Consider the following 20,180-nt stretch of genomic DNA (forward strand, 5'->3'; position numbering starts at 1 on the left):
GGGGCCATGTGGGGAAGCACTAAGGTTGGTCAGGAGGCAGAGGGAGTAAAGAAAAAATGTGGACAAGAGCCTTTATTGCACTAGTTGAATAATCTCAGTGGGCTTTGGGGCACTGGAGCTGCCCCTAATGATCTGGTACCTGCCTCTGAGATAATTAGTGGTCTGGAATGTGAGAGCCCAGCAGAGGAGGTGGTTGGAGATATGGACTCTGCATTGGTTGGTTTACATGTGAAAGATATGTTCACAGGTGAGCCATTTACTATCTCTAGGGATTGGCTAACCCTGGGAGGGGCAGTCCTTCCAAAGTCAGCAAGGGCCCGGATGTCAAACCTTTAGAATAAAGAAAATAAAAAGGCATGCTTAATACATCCTTCCAGCCACTCCTCAATAGGAAGCAATTGACTGCGCTGCTCTAAGAGCACTGGGAACAGCACGGAAGCCTGGGTTACCACCCATTAGGAGTGGTGGTCTGCAAGGAAGGGAGTAGGAAGGTCAGTGAATCCAGGAGAATTTCAGCCCTGGCACTATTTAGTTTACCAAGATTCCAAGCCCATCACAGAGTGGAACCTAGGTAAACAGGATGAAAGGCAGCAAGTTGTACTGCTTATGAAATCCTCCTTGAAGGCAGGACCCACGATTTATTTATCTTTCTATTTCCTTGAATGAATGATTATTCAGTAGGAAAAACAGCTAAAATGGCCTTATAAAAGAGAAAAGATAGAGCTGTGGGCTGGTACTTTTCTTTACTCTTAAAAAAAAAGAACTTTGTTTTGCTTAATTTTTATGCCCAAAGGTAAATAAGCTGAGTTTACACATTTTCATTACTGTCTTCAATATGGAGAAGAAACTGAATTAGCTGTGGATTGGAGAACGTTGCTTATGTCCCCAAAGGAAGAGCCCCTTCTGGCTCATGATGGTGGGAGAAATTGAACCAGCCATGCTTTCTTTCCCTGGTTAAATTTTCAGGCGAGGAAAAAGGATGTAATTGATGATGAAGATGTTGGTGATGATAAGGATAATGATGATGATGATCTAGTGATAATGACGATGATGATGATAATTAAGATGACAACGACGATGATGACGACTGACACTTAACAGGTGTTTATAATGTGCCAGTCACTGTTGTAGGTGCTTTAGAACCATTACTCCATCTAATCTTAACATACATAGTTTGGCTATTATTGACTCCCAATTTATTTATTTATTTTTTCCACACACACACACACACACACACACACACACACACACACACACACACACACTGTATTTTATTTTTACAAGAGATAAATAGACTGACACCAAGCATTGTACATGGATGACCACAACAAAAGCAACAATGATTGCAATTACCAAACATGAAACACACTCATACTATGTCATAATATTGACATTCAGTCCAGTAATCCTCCACTGTAACAGCTCCTTTACTTTGCAGTGGAAATTGATTTGTATATTCTTTGCCTCTGTGGCTCCCAATTTATAAATGAGGAAACTGAGACACAGAGGCTAGGCAGCTTGCCCAAGATTAAGAGATTAATCTGGCTTTAAACTGAGGCATTCCATGCTCTTAATCACTCCACAGCACTGTTTCCTTGCTTCAGGGTGGTTTCTTGAAACAAAGATGATCTCAGCTTATTCACACCAGGGCAGGCAAGAGGTGTGTAAGTGCAGAACCCCAGTAAGGTGATGTGTATTGAGCCTTTGTGCTAGCCTGGGCATGTAACCAGGGTTGATCCTTGGAAGAGCTGTGGCATATGGGAAGTTTGTCTCTGGGACATGGAAGGAAGGGAAATGGGCTAAGATCTGGTTCTGTCATGGATGAGTTATATGACATTGGGCACAGCTCTTGAGAACTAGGTTTTGGTTTTCAAAGGAAGCTCTTGGGCTGGATGATCTCTACGGATCCTGTCCATGTCAACTGCCCCTGCCAGAAATCCTGTTAGAGGCTAGATTATTAGAAAGGCAAGGAGAGTGTTGAGCAATTTCTTGAACATCCAAACGTAGTAGGTAATAGCTATTTGGGTGCCCTGAGGAGGTCTGAAAACTTGGGGCTTAGTTGCCTCCTGCTTCACTTTGGGCCATATGCCTGTAGCTGGCGAATGGATAACATCACTCGTGGCTATTCCTGGATGCTCAGAAAACCTGAAAAGAAGGAAGGAATGATTATTTAGTGAGAAGAATATTACAGAAGACACTGGGGAGGGCAGGGTAGGGAGGGAGGACTTTTCATTATTTTGGTCTTAGAAACCCCAGTGGATATCGACTAAAGGCAGTACTGCCTTCCTGGGAAGTGTTTGGAAATGGATAAGAGCATTTCTGTTCTCACCCTGGCTGCAGTTGTTGGACTGGAAATGCTAACATCCTGAAACTCTTGGGACCTCCACACACAACGAAGAATTGTCCAGGCCAGCATGCTCTGAGCGTTCCCACTGAGGAAGAATAAAAGAAGTTCTCATAGTGGGGAACATAAAAAACTTCTTTGTGCATTTTTCTGAACATTAATCAATAATCCATTAACTCAGGGAAGCTGAATGCTCTTCACACAGAATCCAAAACAAATTGACAGATATCCTCTGGCAAGAACTCTGGAGAGACTGTGTGGCCTTGGACAAGGCGTTTCATTTCCTTAGGCCTCAGTTTCTCCATCTTTATAGCACTAACATTCTATAACTTCCTAATTCCTCTCCTCAGAAAGGAGAAATACCTTGTAAAAATCAAGGCTTGGGGCTTCCCTGGTGGCGCAGTGGTTGAGAATCTGCCTGCCAATGCAGGGGACACGGGTTCGAGCCCTGGTCTGGGAAGATCCCACATGCCGTGGAGCAACTAGGCCTGTGAGCCACAACTACTGAGCCTGCACATCTGGAGCCTGTGCCCCGCAACAAGAGAGGCCGCGACAGTGAAAGGCCTGTGCACCGCAATGAAGAGTAGCCCCCGCTTGCCGCAACTAGAGAAAGCCCTCGCACAGAAACGAAAACCCAACACAGCCAAAAATAAATAAATAAATAAATAAATGTATTAAAAAAAAAAAAAAAATCAAGGCTTGGAAAGCCTTTGTTTTTCTCATTTTGTGTATGGCAGATACATGTACTGTAATTAACCGAAATGCATATGGCAAAGCTTAAATCAAAAGTATACAGAAGCATACTTTATTGACTCTACCGACTATAGCTAATAATACAGTGTTGCATATTTGAAAGTAAATCTTGTAAGTTCTCATCACAGGAAAAAAATTTTTGTAACTATGTAGAGTTATGGACGTTAACTAGGCTTATTGTGGAGATCATTTTGCAATATTTACAAACATGGAATCATTATGTTGTACACCAGAAACCATACAATGTTATATGTCAATTATACCTCAATTTAAAAAAAGTATACAGAAGGGACTTCCCTGGTGGTCCAGCGGTTAAGACTCCATGCTTCCACTGCAGGGGGCATGGGTTCGATCCCAGGTAAGGGAACTAAGATCCCGCATGTTGCGTCGCGCAGCCAAAAAATAAAAGGTATACAGAAGCAAATGATCCCAGAATGTTTTTGATAAAGTATGATTTTAGCTATTTAGCATTTTCTATGGAAATATATTTGAATTTTTCAGAGTCAAACAACAAAAATGTAGGCAAGACCATGGTAGGCCAACCTTCCTGCTGGCTTAAAAAAAAAAGGTTGTTAGGGAATAAAAGAAGCATAATTCTAAGTCACGGTCAAGGTGAACATAATTGGTCCAGAAAGCGGTGGCTCTAAGAGGCGTTGCCCCAGAGTGAGACTTGTTTATTAGAATATAAATTTGAAAATATTACTCACCTTCCTTCTTCTTCTATTTTATGCGTGAATTATTCCCAAGATAGTTATTAGCAGTCTTTTTTTTTCCTAAAAGAGACACTCCTTCATCCTTTCAAGGAGACTATTAACTGCCTTTTTTGTTTGTTTGTTTTGCTTTATGACTCTGAAATTAAAAGGAAAAACGTGTAACTAGACTGCTCATGCTGGAAACTTGAACTTCATGATGTTGGATTTCAGGCTTGTTGTTTTTGTCTTATCCCTTTAGAAAGGCTCTGTTTTGTTTGGCTTTATATTCTCATTCTGGAAGAACTAAGCGCTTTCCATTGCTATCTGTGACTTGTGGCCTTTATTACACTCATTCGTTTTGGTAGAAATGATGACCCAAGAAGGTTGGAATTTGACCCCAGAAAATGACAAGGGAATGACGGAACTGGTTTTGACCATAGGGTTAGTGCCCTGCTGGTCCAGGGCACGATGGGCATCAGCAGTGGAAAAGCACTGGGCTTTGACACCAGCCCCCCTCTTGGCCTCACATTTGCACCGCCCCTACTGCTCCCAGCAGTGGAGCGAGGGAGATGGAGGAATCAGTACTTGCTGGGCCTCCTATGGGCCAGGTGCTCAACTGATCATCTTACCTGGCTTGCAAGTGAGGCATTATCACCCTTACTCTGAAGACTCAGAAGGTCACAGTGATTCAACAACTTGCCCAAGACCATACAGCTTGGCTTCAAATTGACTTCTATCAGTTTCCGAATGTTAATCATGTAATTTCTTACTTTTGATGTATATGAAATTATAGACAGTTCTTGAGGCCTTGTCTGTGTGAGGCAAGTATTATGTAAAATGTCTGTATGGCATTGTTTGTTTATATATATATTGTATGAGGCACAGAAGTGACTGAGGCTGACCCAGCCCTGGCTCTGGAGGCTCTCTGGGGAAACCTGGGGGACTCCTTGGTCATCCCAATCCAGTAGGATGCAGTCTAGTGTGGTGGCTACAACTCAAGTCCTGGCTTTGCCACTTACCATCTAAGTGACCTTGGGAAAATTTTTATACTTTGTCATCCTCTGTTTTCCTCATCTGTAGAATGGAGATAATACTAGTACCCACCTCACAGGATTGCTATGAAGAGGAAATGAGATACTGTAAGATATGTTTAGCATAGAAAGTTATTATCATTCTGATCTGTCTCCTGCTATTCAAGGTACCCTTATAAGAGCCTCCACCTCCTGAAGCTGTCAGAATGACTGAGGGAGGGGAATGAGAGGAAAACTCAGGCCTGAGGATGGGGGAGAAGAGACTAGAATGGCAGCCTACCTGACCCAGACTATATCCCTCCACCCCAGGCCTGGGTAATAGGTACCCTAATTCTAGTCTGAGGGTGAATCACAGCTCAGAGATGGCATTTCTTTCTGTCTCCCTCCTAGAATAGAGCCAGATGTCAGAGGGGCTCTCAAATGAGAGCATCAACAGTCTGAGCTGATTGTTAAAGTTTTTTTCAGGAAAACAACACTTTCCCCCTTTTGTTCCTCTTCTGGACCAACACTGAAGTGAGTTGTGATGGACATAGGCTTAAGTGGAGTATCCATCATCTGACATTTGACTGTAATTATATTGCTCAGATTAGAACTAAGTAAACACTGGATGTTTTTTTTTACTATGGACAAATGAATCTTATTTCTTACTCAGCATATTTGTCTCAGTTGATTCATTCAATAAGTGTGTATGAAGTGTGTTCTCCATATGAGGCACAGCATGGCACCCAAAGAGCTCCTGCCCTCAAACATCACATGGTCTAGGGGAGGAAACAAGAATTAAACAAGAGGAAACAAGTGAGGTGAAGGCTGAGTTAGGGGACATTCAGGCTGGTGGGGCAGCAATAGCAGCAACAGAATCCAGACTAAGGTGTCAGGAAAGTTTAAACTAAACAAGGGGCTCCAACTCTGCCTTAATCTATCCTAGCAGCCTCCCCAGGGGCCCAGCTTCCCTGTGGATGTCAGATGGCTGCAGCAGTAGAGAGTGTCTCACTGCAGGCCCTCTGCTCCCAAAGACCTGGGAAACCTCTTCACTCTTTTGCTTCCAAATCCTCACAAAGATGGCCAAGCTTCTAAGAAATAGTTTCTAGGGAAAACCAGGGAACAAGGAGAATAATGCCAAAAAAAAGTTGCAAGAAGAAAAAGTTTTCATGCCTCTGTAGGGAAAGATAAACTTCTCCTCTACTCTCTTAGGTTCAGTACCTGGACCGTGCAAATTAAACTGACAAAAGGCAGTTTAATAAGAGTGAAAAAAAGTATTTAATTACACACTTATGCACAGGCGTTCACAAGGAAATGTGACTCAAGGAGGTGTAAGAATTGGGGGCTTATATATCTTCTTAATAAAGTATGGAGAAGAGGCTAAACAAAGTAAAAAGGGGTTTGGGGCCTCTTGGGGGGTGGGTAAGTTCTGGGAGGTGACTAGGGCATATGTGGTGGATAAAAGTTGTTTAGTAAGGTTTGTTATGCAGATAAGGGTCCTCTCAGGTGACAAGAATTTTCTCCCTAGTAGTTCTTTTCCTGGTACTAGAGACAGAGACACGTTTAGAAATGGAAATTTATGTTACCTTTACAAAGGGAAATTTATACTCTGCTTTTAGGTAGGAAGGGACAGGGCAGAGAGATAATTGCTCTCAGCTCAAAACAATCCTAAAAAAAGTGGCATATTTTGGGATTACATACTCTGATCACCTTCATTGGGCCATGTTTAAGTATTGAGCATTGTGCTTAGAACCTTTATATCTATATTGCATTATATCATTTCTTTTTTCTTCTATTTTCTTTTCCAGTTTTATTGAGATATAATTGACATACAGCACTGCATAACTTTAAGGCATACAACATCATGATCTGACTTACATACATCATGAAACTATTACCACAATAGGTTTAGTGAACATCCATTGTCTCATATAGATACATCACATATCGTTTGTTTTTCACAACAACTCTATGAGGTAGGTATTATTGATATGCCCATTTTTTTCAGGTAAGAAAATTGAGGCTAGAGAGGTGAAATGAATAGGTCATAAACCTAGCCAATGGCAGAGCTAGGATTTGAACCTAAGAAAATGAAAAAATTAATTGATCATTTCTTAGTAAGGGCAATTTTTTTGCAGGAGTGGAAGTGGGAGATATTATTGTTCCTAAAAAAGGGTCTTTAGGGAGAATCAAGAAAGGGATCCTTGGGAGGAATTGTCAATCCTTCAGCATCTGGTAGTGCTGGTCACAGGAGGAGCCCAATAAATACGAATGGAGTAAAACAGTGAGGGAGGGCATGAAGAACAGAGTGAGGGAATGAGTCTCAGATGGTCTCTCTCAACTTATCAGGACCCATGCAGGCTTTTCTCCTACCAATCCTAGTCACAGGCCAACTGGCTGTATCTTCTTCTCTTGCATGTTACATCTCCCAGGAATCTGGGAAGTATGGTGGTTGGTTTCCCCCACTCTCTCTGGTCCCTGAAATCCTGACTTTCACAGCGCTGGCTGTGGCTGGAACTCAGTCTCCATGGCTTCTCCAGACGATGCTTCCCTGGAAGACAAGACCATAAGATCTTTCATTTCAAGCATCAGAAGATTATAATAAATAGCAAATATGAGGAAGTTATAGAGGCTGTGTAACCGTCCCAAGATCCTCTGGAAATGGCCCACCTTTAGCTCCTGACGTCCTATAGCATTGTCTTCCCAGAGTCAGATGACAGCCTTGCCACTTGCTACCTGGGTGATCTTGGGCAGTTATTTAACCTCCCAGACCACGTCTGTAAAATGCACCTACTTCTTCAGGTTGGAGTTAACACTCAAGAAGTTTGTATATTTGAAAGTCTTAACACAGAGAAACTGCTAAATAAATGTCATATAGACTGAATTGTACCCCCCGCCCTCCAAATTCAGATGTTAAAGCCCAACCTTCAATATGACTATATTTGGAAATAGGCCTTTAAAGAGGGAATTAAGCATAAATGAGGTCATAAGGGTTGGGCCCTAATCCAGTATGACTGGTGTCTTATAACAAAAGAAAGAGACACTAGGGGTACATTAACAGAGAAAAGACAATTTGAGGACATAGTGGCCAACTACAAGCCAAGGAGAGAGGTTTAGGAGAAACCAAATCTGTTGATACCGTGATCTCGGACTTCTCACAGTCTCCAGAACTGTGAGAAAACAAATTCCTGTTGTTAAGCCACCCTATTTGGAATATTTTGTTATGCAACCCTAGCTGACGAATGCACATGTTAATTACACTTCTTTTTCTTTCCTTGTTTTTTGAACACACTCAGACATTCAAAGGCAAATCAGAATTTGAACTAGAAAAATTTGACCTGCTTGAGCCCAGCTTGAGCCACTAGGACTCAAAACTTGGAAAGACAGCAAAGGGTGGGCAGTCTGTCTTCTCAGTGTCATAGTGAAACACTCTTTACAGGCCTGCCAAGAATTATTGAATGGTCTACGCTGAGTAGTGGGCCTTTGCTTGAGTTTCTGTTTACTATTGACCAAAGGCCACTTTGAAGTTACACCAGAACCTATAGACTTGTATCCTGTAGAGATGTAAATGAATTCTGAAAGGTAGAAAACATAATCCTCAAGTTATGGTTCTATTGCTTGTAGGACAACCAATTTTTTGTCTAATCCAACCATCTCATGCCAACATTCTTTCTCCAATGCCTGTATAATTCCAATTCCTCTAATTCTCTTTGGAATCAGTTTTACCACCCTTTGCTAATGAATTGAATAAATCTCCAACATGTGTTCATTCTATACTTTTATAAGAGTTATATTTTTGACTTTTTGAAGAGTATACTTTAAGTGCAAGGAATTCTAGTATTTCTAGAATATAAAAATCATACTTCAAGGTAATATAAGGCCTTCTTGGATTGTAATTTGCTTTTTTATTTCTAGGTTTTCTCTGTTTCCATATTAGCAGTTTTAAAGCACCAAGGTTCAGGAAGCATAATAATCTATTAGTTACAGAAGAATTTGATTCCCTCAACAGACAGAGCAAACCTGAAGCCAAATGGTTTTCATCTTTTATTTACTCCTTCTCTCCTTTCCACCTTGCCATGTACTGACAGAGCCCTTTAATCTGGGCTTTTTATTCTAGTTCTTTGTCTCAGGTGGTGGGAAATATCTGACAGGATACAAGGTATGAATGACAGCAAGAGGTTCCTCCAAGGCCAGTTGTATTGAAATAGGGGATGGAAGCTTTAACCTAGTGGCTTTTGGACTGTAGTTCTTGGGCTTTGCATCTACTTCCCTAAACTTTCCCTCTCTCTGCCTCTCCTCCCCATAAATACACGTCAGCCAGAACAACTCCATTTATACACTAAGGTTCAGGTAAGATTTCATTTGAATGATCCGTTTCTTAGGAGATTCATTTAACCCAAAGAAATGAAGTTTTAATGATGGCAGAGGCAACTGTGGTATAGTGGGAAGAATCCTGAAGTTAAGACACATGGTAAGTCCTTGCTTTGCCCTTTACCACCTGTGTAATCTTGTGCAGATTACTTGATTTCACAGAGTCTTGAGGTCCATATTTATAACACTACCTTGCAAGAGAATTGTGAGTGTTAAGAGAGATCACGTAAAGTGACGTGTGATTGTGAAGCGTCGCTATGAACAACTTTTCAGGCATTGCCAACATGCAATGGAGGAGATGTTTGGGGACCATAGGAGGAGCCCCTAGAACTCCTCAAATCATGCCAATTAGGTGGCCACCTAGTCATATGGCTATTGATTTTAACCTTAGCATATGAGCGATTGCTACCTCACTAACTTATATTCCTTTTGCCACCCATCTGGTTCTCCAGTTTCTAATTAAAATTTGGAAGTTTCATGGAAACTCGGCAGGAACAGTTTTTATGAAATGTTTTCTCCAGTGAAGCAGATTGTGCTGCTCATCCGAGTCAGTTCTCAAATGAATTTAACTCTCAGCCCTGCAGCCTTCATACGGAAAGGCAAGGAAGGCAAAAATGGAGGTGTGATGAACGGTGCCAACTGGACTGTCTCATGCTTCTGACTCATTTCAGAACCATTATAATGTCAATAGAAACATCCCCTCTATCCCCATATTTTTTGCAAGGAAATGCTATTAGTAAAACAAGGTCCAGAGAGAAGCAGCCCATTAACACCGTGCTCAGGCTTAAAGACAAAGCAGGGATAAACATACAGAGATCCCTTGGTCACTGGATGAAAGGGAAGAAGTAGCATTGGAAAGATGGGAAGGGAAAAGTCTATGTACGTAAAGTAGGGCAGATATCACACAATAATAAATAGCTATTAATTACTAAACATTTACTATGTTCCTGACACTGTGTTTAGACATAAATTATCTTGTTTGATCCTCACAATTGCTGTATTAGTCAGGGTAGGCTAACTGCCATAACAAACAATCCCCAAATCTCAATAACTTAATAAGGTAAAGGCTAATTGCCTACTCACGTCCCCATCCTCCCCAGGACCTTGAAGTTCTTTACTGGACTCCATATCCTCCAGCAGGTGAGGGGAGAGGGAGAGAGTGCTTGTGGGGAGGATCCCATGGGAGGGTTCCTTTTTTTATTATTTTTTATTATTTTTTATTTTTTGGCTGTGTTGGGTCTTCGTTGCTGTGTGCTGGCTTTCTCTAGTTGCTGCGAGCGGGGGCTACTCTTTGTTGCGGTAAGCGGGCTTCTCACTGTGGTGGCTTCTCTTGTTGCAGAGCACGGGCTCTAGGCACGCGGGCTTCAGTAGTTGAGGCACAGCGGCTCAGTAGTTGTGGTTCCCGGGCTCTAGAGCACAGGCTCAGTAGTTGTGGCGCACGGGCTTAGTTGCTCCGCGGCATGTGGGATCTTCCCAGACCAGGGCTCAAACCCGTGTCCCCTGCGTTGGCAGGCGGATTCTTAACCACTGTGCCACCAGGGAAGCCCATGGGAGGGTTTTTAAGGTCGAGGCCTGGATGTGGCACGCATCACTTCTGCCCACATTCCATTGGCCAGAGCTCAGTCACATGGCCCTACCTAACTGCAAGGGAGGTTGGGAAATGTCCACTATGCATATGACCAGGAGAAAAAGGAAACAAGGCATGGTGAACACATAGCATCTTCCATAACAACGCATCATTACCCCCATTTTACAGATGAAACTGAGTTTTAGACAAGTGAAGTAACTTGCCTAATAGCACATAGCAAATGAGTGGTAGAACCTGGATAAGTTCTTGGTATGATACATTCTTGGTAGAGCCCAAGAACATGACTGCAAATTATTAGACTTTGCAACTAGAAAAGAAACTGTCTCTTCTCCTGAGCACATTCCCTAAGCTTGGGCATTTCCTGAAATTTATGAGGTAACATGTGGACATTATGGTTTTCAGGACTATAATGGAGAGACAATAGTGGGTGAGGACAAGATAATCCAAGGGTGGTACCTTCGTAATGTACTTGATTCCCTCCAAAGGTGCAGGTCTGGCTCCCTGGCTTGGTCCCCATGTGTTAGATGATAAAATTGAGCTCATCTTGTGCTGCTGCAGACCCTGAACCCTTAACCATTTTACATTTTCTCAAAGATTCCTTTAAGATTCTCTTGTTTAATAGCATCTGCTGTGATATAGCTGCAGGGACATCTACCACATTTTAGACTTGAGGACAGGGAATTAGAAGCTACACCACCACTTCCATGTCCCACTGAGCAGTGGTGTCCCAAGTGTGTCACTTGAGGCTTTTACTTCCCTATTCTGTGTTCCAAGCATGTAGAACTATGAATACCTCCATAAACTCACCCTGTTCTCCAGGCCTTCTCATTCATTGTTTCTTCAGCCCAGATGGGTCTAGAATCACTGGGGTGGGCCTAGACATTGGGAATTTTTTTTCACTCCCTTGGTGGTCCTATTTTATGGCGAGGGAAGAGGACAAACTAAAGGATTGGTCTAAGCCGATCGTGGCCAGTCACATTCTCCTTGGCCAGATGGACAAATGAATGTACTCCTTATCATTCAAGATAGATAAGATTTTGAGGAGTTCACTCTCATGACCACAATTATTTTTCTGATTGTCCTAGACTGACTTGAGTATCTTTCCAAGGGCTCCTGTAATACCTTTAACCTATTCCTATCATAGAACTAATTAGTCCATATTACATGATAGACCAGTCTAGGAGATGCTACGCTAACAGTTTGGAAGACTGTCTATTCCCAGTGTGCTTTTGTAGCTCTCTAAGGCCTCCCTGAGGCTACCACTGCTCTGCAGAACACAGAAGTGGTGGTGGTGGGTTCTGGTTCCTTGCCCCAAGTCTAAAAGGTGGTACAAATGGCACCTTTCCAGGGTATCTTTATATCCCATGGAGAGAATGACAGCTTTTTAAAACATTGACCCCTCTGTATTCCCCTATGTCTCCCAATTTTAGACCCCTCCAAATGGCCCTGCCTTTCTATGACATCCCCAGCTCCCTACTCCTGCATGAATTCCATGTCCAACTGAATGAAGGTTGCTTGAGGCCAAGATTACCCAGTACCTCACCGAGGAGAAGGCCCAGGCTGGTGCCATCCCCAAGGTCAGCGCTGTGAGGTGTAGATGCCTGGGCAGGCCCCTCACTGGGGAACCATCATGTATGTAAGACTCACAGATTTCAAGCCTGGCTACTGGATTGTTGTCCACTATGATGAGCCACTAGGGGGAAATGATGATAGTGTGAATGGGAAATAATACTTTGAATGCCAGGCCAAGTATGGCACCCTTGTCAAGCCATCAGTTGTGACAGAAGGGGACTTCACCGTGGAGGACTATGGATTGGAGAAGATGTGATGCCCAAGGAAGGACATCCCCCTGCTCCAGGTCCTGACCCATCCACTCTTTGCCCCTCCCTATGTGTGCCCAAAACCCATTTTAATTTTATTCCCCTTTCCCTTACCATTGACTTTTGAGACGTATACATTCAATTTGCCAGAAACCTGGGGGCAAAAAACCTACTCTGTCTTTGGTGATACTGTTTGTTTTTCTAGCATGCCCACCTCCTCTTCTCCTTCCCACCCTTAGGGTTCTGTTTAAATGTTATCTCCTTGAACTTGAGCTCAGAGTTTTTAAGCTCTCCAGGGAGAAGAGAATCAAGGAAAGGGTTCTGGGAACGTTATAAGGCTGATGCTGGGCTGCTGATCCAGCCACCAAGTACCGTGGACCTGCCTTAGGGGCAAGGTGGCTCTGTGTGTGTACATTGAAAATTCTGGGTGCTGTAACACCAGAAGCACAGGCCTGTTTGGTGCAGAGGTTGCAAGGTGGGCACAGAGAAAGAGACATTCTCTCCTGACGCTCCCTAAGCATCTCTTAGGACTGTCAATGGTTGGCTGTCTTGGTACTGTAGCAATATCCAAAATATACAGAGGCTCACTCTAGACAACTGGACTTTACTTCTTTTGCACTAATGTAAAGCAGTGCAAACAGCAGACAGCAGAGCCCCTTGGTAGACTGACCAGACTTTCTGTTTTCTTCTTCTGTCAGGCAGTATTAACTAATTAACAGTGAATAGGTTAACCACTCCGGACTCCGTTCTCCTGGAGCTCTTGCTCTTATTAACGGGACAAGTACACTAGTGAGAGTGGAATAGACTCTCCTGATCAACAAGATGAAACTTTAGAATCGTTATGGTTTGAGCACTGAAACAAATGTGGCTTCGTTTTGCACCAAAGGCAGATGAAGCAACATGTGCCAATTAAATTGATGAAACAAAACCCCTTTAATGTGATATCTTATTTTCTTCTTCATATCACCCATGTGCTGAACTCATTCGATAAATGTAGACTGAGTGCTTGTTGTGTGCCGGGCACGCTTGTCAGCACTGGAATGTGGCAGGGAACAGATAGAGACGTTTCTGCCCCCATGGAGCTTCTTGACTGTGAATGGAAGTTCTTACTCCCTTCTCAGAATCTCTCCTTTGCGGGCATCTAGCTGTGTTAGAGGGAATTCAAAAGCAGCTTTAGTATTTCCCCTGAACAGGTAATCAGTATGGAAAGAAAGGAATTGTGACTTTGACCCCTACGAATGGAAGGATGGATGTCTTTGTTCCATGTCTGTTTTCTACGTGTAAGAAGCAATCAGCTTCACTGATTATGTACTGTTTGAGGGTGACCTTTCCATTTTTCTGTCTTGGAAACGTGTAATTTAATGTGAAGCATCTACTGGTGGGCTGCAAGTACAAAGAATTCTCAGGATAATGAGCTTGATTTTCCCCCTTGAAATCAATTCACATTTATTAAGCGTCTTTTATAAAAGCGGCGTGGAACAAGGTGCTTCACGTACATTATCTCATTTAGCCTCATTTAAGCCTCCCAATCACCTCTAATGTAGGCATCATTAGCCAGCGTTTTCAGACAAGATAAAAGGGGAACGAGGAAATGTTCACTCAAGGCTCTGAAAAGTGCTAATTCACTTCCAGGGGATGAATACGCTTCCTGTCTGGTTTCTATTAGATGGATTTCAATAAACATTTTTAATATTAATACCTGCCTCACATTTGCATAATCCTTTCAACTTTTCAAAGCACTGTCACCTCGTTCACATCTCATCTGATGCTCATACTAGCCCTGTACTAATAGTCGAGAACTATTTGATGGCATCGTTTTTTCGAGCCTACATCTCTGCAGAGGAACTTGCTTTGGTTGCCATAGCTAAGGTTCATGATGAAGCCAATAGGAGTCTTGCTTCCAGAAATTGAATCCACATCTTCATTTGCAGGGTCTCCCTGGGAGGGTGTGATCTGCTGCTCAGTACAGCAGTGCACATCGGTACTCTCCTACCAGAGCTAATCGCTATGGTTACATCTGCCCCCAACATTCCCTAAAAATCTAGATTTTAGAAATTTAAGTGTCTTTACTACTACCCTGTCCTTGTCTGGATCTTCCTGCCATTCAGTTTGCCCCAGTTAATGACAGAAAAAAAAAAAAAAAAAAAGAGAGAGAAAGGAAAAAAGAGGTTTGTGTGCTTGTGCAATGAGGTGCCTTTATTCTCAAAAAAACCAGAAACCAGCCTAAATGAAGCAGGGAGGGGGTGACAGCAGATGAAGCATAAAGCAGGTGCTTACTTAATTGCTGCAGCTGGTGCCAAGTATTTGGCATAATTTTTCTCCTCATTTCCAATTATTGGCACTGGTGCTTATTTAAATTTTTAGCTGAAGCATTTGAGAAGAGTCTAGGAACTGCTCTGCCCCTCTCTTACAGGAAAGCAAGCAGGCAGTTTCCTTACAAATATTGTAAGTAAATACAATCCTGAGGATTTTTTTTTTTTTGCCTCAAAACGACTCATTGATTATGGAAAGGGAAATTGGCTTACATGTCAATGTCAAATTGGCAAATGGACATTTTATTTGATTCTTCCCAAATTGCCATGGGTTGAATTTTTAATTTGCTTCCCAAGACTTGATTCCACTGTTCAAACTCATCTGTGGGATTTAGATTTCAGAACTGTGGGTCTGAGCCCATAGCTTCCTCAGGTGTTTTCTTTAGAAATCAGGTTGTTAAATTCACCAGTTGATGTGGCACATTTATTGCACTATTGGACTTTCCTCCTTTAAGTGGTGAAGGGAAATGTTGCAACAATATCGAATGCAAGTCATTTGATGCCCTGTCATTCTACAAATATTTATGAAGAGTGAGCACTGTGCCAAAACCTTGTGAAGAACAAACAACTGTGCCCCAACAATACCAAGAACCAGGAGGCACGCAAAGATAAATACAATAAGGTCTTTTCCTTTCAGCGGGTTTGGTCCTGAAAGAAAATGAGACAAGAACAAGGAACAACAAAATGCAGTTCTAAAGGGAGGAACGGTAATATGATAAAGAAAAGCACGGGGATCAATCACTTCTGATGGCAGACATAGCATAAAGGGAAAAGGTCTTCATTCCCACCCATTAAGGTAATTTGACTTAGAGGATGCTATTCAGTTACTGTATTTAAGGTGATATTTGATTTCTGTGCGTTTAGCGGACCTTTATCTCCTTCTATTGGCTCTAATCTGTGTTTGAATATGTATATAGTACAATTATATATACATATATATATACACACACACACACACACACACACAAATGTATGTATGTATACAGAAAAAATATATATAGTACAATTTTGAACTGACTTTTAAAAAAATTTTGGAAATATATTTCAGGTTGCATTTGAGGGAGGGGGAATGAGAGAAAAGAGAAAGGTTGTAGTTCAGAGAAGGCATCAGGAGACGTGGGTTCCGGTCTTCTTTTCACCTGGGTCACCTGTGTTCCTGGGTCCCTGGGGGCTTAGCCTGGGTGACCCCCAAGGTGCCTTTCAGTCTAAATGGTCTGAATGTGATGCCTCTCGTTTCGTGCTGATGCGAGCAAAGGACAGTGGAGGCTTGAGGGCATATCAGAGGCGCTGGAAGTGGGACAGAAAGAGTGGTATTTGGGTGAAACACTCTCAGCCTCTCTGCTTCCTCAGCTTCCTATTTAAATGCCACATCATTTGTAGAAAGCCACAAGTTCAGAACCACTCACAGTTTATAGTGGGCCTGATTCCTTTCAGTTCCCAGTGGGTATAGCACTGGCTCTGAAGAATGTAGAGCATGGCCTAGAAAAACATGTCTAAAAGATCTACAAGCGGGCTAAAGTTTGTGCTGAGCTGTGTCCACAAATCAGCCTTGAAGGTAAAGAAGTGAATTCTGAGGAACAGACAGAAGGAAATTGGGGAAAGTGTGGCGTGAGGGATGTCATGTCTCTCCGTAGTTCTTTCCTGTCTTGTTTCACAGCCAGTAATTGGGCCCAGGCCCTAACTGGCCACATGCCCAGAGGTTACTGCTGGTTCCCCAACAATCCCCTCCCTTCAGACTCTTTCTGTCCAGTTCACACATCATTGTTCGTCCTCAGACATGCCACTCACCCTGTTGCTTCCCTGCATGGCGATTTATCACGAGTCCCTGTTACCTAGTGCATCTCATCTCAGCCCAAGTTTCAGGGTCCTTCATCCAAGAAGCGTGGTATTAAAACAGGAGACCTCGCTTTAACCTTGGCCTTTGCAGCATTAAAGCTGTGTGACTTTGGGCAAGTGGTTAAACTTCCCTTGCCTTCATTTTCCTTCTCTGTAAGATGACTGGGGACTGAGGTCTCCAACTGTAAATGATCTCTTGGAATTACTGATCCAACGTGATGGCCCTGGTCTCACACAACCCAGGAGTGCCCAGATTCAAATATGCTGACCCACAATCCCAATGGCATCTACAAACTTGGCAGGCCTCGGGTCCCAGGTTTTGGTTTTGGAAAGGTCACCATGCTGGCTTTCCAAGGCCATCTCCTATTATTCTCCATAGCGTTCCTCTGTTCCAGACAAGTCTGTGGTCTCAAGAGCTCTGAGTAAACCTAAATGTTTCCATCCTATCTGCGCTGGCTCTGAGCCACTGCGACTGCCAGGAAGCTGCTCCTGGTCCCCTACACCACCCCATGGCAGTCAACTTCCAGATTAAAGCCCAGCTAATCCAGAAGCCCTCACCAGTACCTACACCTAACAATGGCCACTCCTTTCCATGGTGGCAAACTCAATAGCCATATCCTTGGTCTCAGTGGCCTTTGGCAATCTATGTATTTAAAACTTCCAATCATTCCCCCAAGAGTACTTTTTTTAAAAAACATAATTGTCATTGTGCAATAATTCAACAATGTATCATAGACGTTTTCTCTCACTGTCTCAGTCTTCAGAGGGTGTTAATGAATGCCTTGGGACTCTGCTAATTCTTCCCCTGTTATTTTATTTTTATTTTTATTTTTTTTGGCTGTGTTGGGTCTTCACTGCTGTGCGCGGGCTTTCTCTAGTTGCGGCGAGCGGGGGCTACTCTTCGTTGCGATGCACATGCTTCTCATTGCGGTGGCTTCTCTTGTTGCGGAGCACGGGCTCTAGGTGCGCAGACTTCAGTAGCTGTGACGCGCGTGCTCAGTAGTTGTGGCTTGCGGCCTCTAGAGCCCAGGCTCAGTAGTTGTGATGCATGGGCTTAGTTGCTCTGCAGCCTGTGGGATCTTCCCTGACCAGGGCTCAAACCCGTGTCCCCTGCATTGGCAGGCGGATTCTTAACCACTGTGCCACCAGGGAAGTCCCTTCCCCTGTTATTGTTGGGCAATTGTTTAGTCTTTCAATATCATAACTATCTCGGTACATATGACTTTTTGAATATTTTATATTATTTTCCTAGTCAACTCAGATGCATTGTTATTGTAAGACAAACTTTTTGCAGCATCTTGTAGTTTGGCAACACTTGCACGTATCTCTAGTTGACTGGCGCGCGTCCACCTCTAACAGGTGTCCCAGACCTCCTTCTCTGTGCCTTCAGCCTCCACGTACTCCTCCTGCCACCCTCACACTCAGCAGATGGCCTTGTCTGAGGCACTGCATGACTTTGCATCCAAGGTCCCGGCCTCTCCAACTATTCCCTGGTTCAGTGGTTCTCAAACTCCAGGTGCGTTGAATTGCCTGGAGGGCTTATTAAAACATAGATTGCTGCCCCTTTCCCTGAGTTTCTGACACAGTAGGTCTGGGGTAGAGCGGGAGAGTTGCATGTCTAACAAACTGGTGTGGTACTGAGGCTGCTGGACCAGAGTCCACACTTGGTGAACTCCTGCTCTAATTCTTTCCTCAGATATCAGGGGAAATAGGTTAGCTTCTCTAACTTGTATCCACCCCACTACCTGTCCTCTGAACCTCCTTCCCATCTGCTCCAGGACTGAGCTCCTACTCCAAATCTGTTTTTTTCTAGTGTCTTCAATCTGCACCACTGAAACTTCCCTTACTCCATCCTTCAAGCACCCTCCCATCACTGCTATTTTATTTTATTTTATTTTATTTTAACATCTTTATTGGAGTATAATTGCTTTACAATGGTGTGTTAGTTTCTGCTTTATAACAAAGTGAATCAGCTATACATATACATATATCCCCATATCTCCTCCCTCTTGCATCTCCCTCCCACCCTCCCTATCCCACCCCTCTAGGTGGTCACAAAGCACCAAGCTGGTCTCCCTGTGCTATGCGGCTGCTTCCCACTAGCTATCTATTTTACATTTGGTAGTGTGTATATGTCAATGCTACTCTCTCACTTCATCCCAGCGTACCCTTCCCCCTCCCCGTGTCCTCAAGTCCATTCTCTAGTCTGTGTCTTTATTCCTGTCCTGCCCCTACATTCATCGGAACCTTTTTTTTTTTTTTTTTTAGATTCCATGTATATGTGTTAGCATACGGTATATGTTTTTCTCTTTCTGACTTACTTCACTCTGTATGACAGACTCTAGATACATCCACCTCACTACAAATGACTCAATTTCGTTTCTTTTCATGGCTGAGTAATATTCCATTGTATCTATGTGCCACATCTTCTTTATCCATTCCTCTGCTGATGGACACTTAAGTTGCTTCCATGTGCTAGCTATTGTAAATAGAGCTACAATGAACATTGTGGTACATGACTCTTTTTGAATTATGGTTTCTCAGGGTATATGCCCAGTAGTGGGATTGCTGGGTCATATGGTAGTTCTATTTTTACTTTTCTAAGGAACCTCCATACTGTTCTCCATAGTGGCTGTACCAATTTACATTCCCACCAACAGTGCAAGAGAGGTCCCTTTTCTCAATACCCTCTTCAGCATTTATTGTTTGTAGGTTTTTTGATGATGGCCATTCTGACTGGTGTGAGGTGATACCTCATTGTAGTTTTGATTTGCATTTCTCTAATGATTAGTGATGTTGAGCATCCTTTCATGTGTTTGTTGGCAATCTGTATATCTTCTTTGGAGAAATGTCTATTTAGGTCTTCTGCCCATTTTTGGATTGGGTTGTTTGTTTTTTTGATATTGAGCTGCATGAGCTGCTTGTCAATTTTGGAGATTAATCCTTTGTCAGTTGCTTCATTTGCAAATATTTTCTCCCATTCTGAAGGTTGTCTTTTCGTCTTGTTTATGGTTTTCTTTGCTGTGCAAAAGATTTTAAGTTTCGTTAGGTCCCATTTGTTTATTTTTGCTTTTATTTCCATTTCTCTAGGAGTTGGGTCAAAAAGGATCTTGCTGTGATTTATGTCATAGAGTGTTCTGCCTATGTTTTCCTCTAAGAGTTTGATAGTGTCTGGCCTTACATTTAGGTCTTTATTCCATTTTGAGTTTATTTTTGTGTATGGTGTTAGGGAGTGCTCTAATTTCATTCTTTTACATGTAGCTGTCCAGTTTTCCCAGCACCACTTATTGAAGAAGCTGTCTTTTCTCCATTGTATATTCTTGCCTCCTCTATCAAAAATAAGGTGACCATATGCATCACTGCTATTTTAGTAATAACCTTTCTCCTACCAACATTACCCAGTTCTAACTAACAAGCCAAATGTCTTTCCTCCTGCTGCAAATTTTTCTGAGCT

The sequence above is a fragment of the Balaenoptera musculus genome, chromosome 16 (genome assembly GCF_009873245.2).
Source record: "Balaenoptera musculus isolate JJ_BM4_2016_0621 chromosome 16, mBalMus1.pri.v3, whole genome shotgun sequence".
In the NCBI taxonomy this organism is placed as follows: domain Eukaryota; kingdom Metazoa; phylum Chordata; class Mammalia; order Artiodactyla; family Balaenopteridae; genus Balaenoptera; species Balaenoptera musculus.